The sequence below is a fragment of the Octopus bimaculoides genome, chromosome 20 (genome assembly GCF_001194135.2).
Source record: "Octopus bimaculoides isolate UCB-OBI-ISO-001 chromosome 20, ASM119413v2, whole genome shotgun sequence".
NCBI classification, from domain to species: domain Eukaryota; kingdom Metazoa; phylum Mollusca; class Cephalopoda; order Octopoda; family Octopodidae; genus Octopus; species Octopus bimaculoides.
This window is the reverse complement of record NC_069000.1, coordinates 18,420,085-18,421,876: the sequence shown is the minus strand read 5'-3', so window position 1 is coordinate 18,421,876 and position 1,792 is coordinate 18,420,085.

Sequence of the window (1,792 nt, the reverse complement as noted above, 5' to 3'; positions counted from 1 at the left end):
TGTACGGGTGGCACATAAAAGACACCATTTCGAGTGTGGCCGTTTTTGTGCGGGTGACACGTAAAAGCACCCACTACACTCTCTGAGTGGTTGGCGTTAGGAAGGGCATCCAGCTGTAGAAACTCTGCCAAATTAGATTGGAGTCTGGTGTAGCCATCCGGTTGCACCAGTCCTCAGTCAAATCGTCCAACCCATGCTAGCATGGAAAGCGGACGTTAAACGATGATGATGATGATGATGAATCCCATGGTCATTCATGACCGAAGGGCGACTTTACCTTTTTATGCCTCTATTACTCCTAACACTCTCCAGCATGCTATCATAAAATTGGCACACCATGCACATGATCTTCACAAACTGCTGCAGCACAAAGTATCAAAATTCTTTGTGAGTTAGCAAAAGTTGTAAGCAAGGCCTGATTCTGCTCTATACACTTCTGGGCAATTTCTTACAACAAAGATCGTGTCAGTAGTATCCCTTCTCACAACAGAATCCACACTGGCTTCCTGGCAGAAAATTGTGGAATGAGGTGATTCAAGAGTGTGCTCTTGCAAAAATTTTGCCAGCAATTGACAAGGGAGAGATACCTCTGATCATTGAATTTTGGGAGAATGGAACCTGCTGACATCATGATATATATATATGTATGTATATGTATGTATGTAATATTTTCAAGTAGTAAAGGATACTAAATACTTATGTCAAGTAAAATATATACCAACTCTGTTCAGGCTGTTTATTTAGTATTCTCATTCTTAAAAATTATTGAGTAGTTTTATCTGAGAGTTATGTATGTACATGGTGTTCTCTTCTTCCTACCCAGATTTTGTGAAGGAGAGAGTGAATTTGCACTTGAAAATCCCTTCGCTGAATAGGAATAAGTTTCCCTAAAAGTATTGGTTTTGTTGTGGTTAGATGGTGGTGGTGGTGATATATTTGTTACACATCATCATTATCCATGTTAGAAATAGCAGCCAAATTTCCCTCATTACACCCAACTGTTTTAAAATTATGGTGACACTTTAAATAATGAAGTAATTCTAGATATACTAGCTTGGGGAAAAAAAAGATTGGATGGTCGTGACTGGAATACCTTTGATTATAGGGCTGTTAACTTGTGGTTGTTGTTGTTGTTGTTGTTGTTGGCACTCTGTCGCTTACGACATCGAAGGTTCCAGTTGATCCGATCAACAGAACAGCCTGCTCGTGAAATTAACATGCAAGTGGCTGAGCACTCTCCACAGACACGTGTACCCTTAACGTAGTTCTTGGGGATATTCAGCGTGACACAGTGTGACAAGGCTGACCCTTTGAATTACAGGCACAACAGAAACAGGAAGTAAGAGAAAGTTGTGGTGAAAGAGTACAGCAGGGTTCGCCACCATCCCCTACCGGAGCCTCGTGGAGCTTTGGGTGTTTTCGCTCAATAAACACTCTCGAAACCACGATCCCGTGACCGCGAGTCCGCTTCCCTAACCACTGGGCCATTGCGCCTCCACCCACTTGTGGTTAACCTCAGGTTAAATAACAACAACAACTATAACAGCAACATTAACACTTGTTAAAATTGCTTTGGTAATTTAAGGAAAAAAAAAAACTATTTTAATCATGTCACTGATTATGATTTTCTTTAGTTGATCGTGTTATTACTGTTATTGTTTAACCCTAGGTCAGGCTTGATCCAGCACAATTTTGACCAATGGTATTTCAGTCATGTCTGTCCCATGTATTTTTTCTGTATTTAGGACTTCTTTTATCTATTATGTCTAATGACTTAATTTGAGAGGAAATT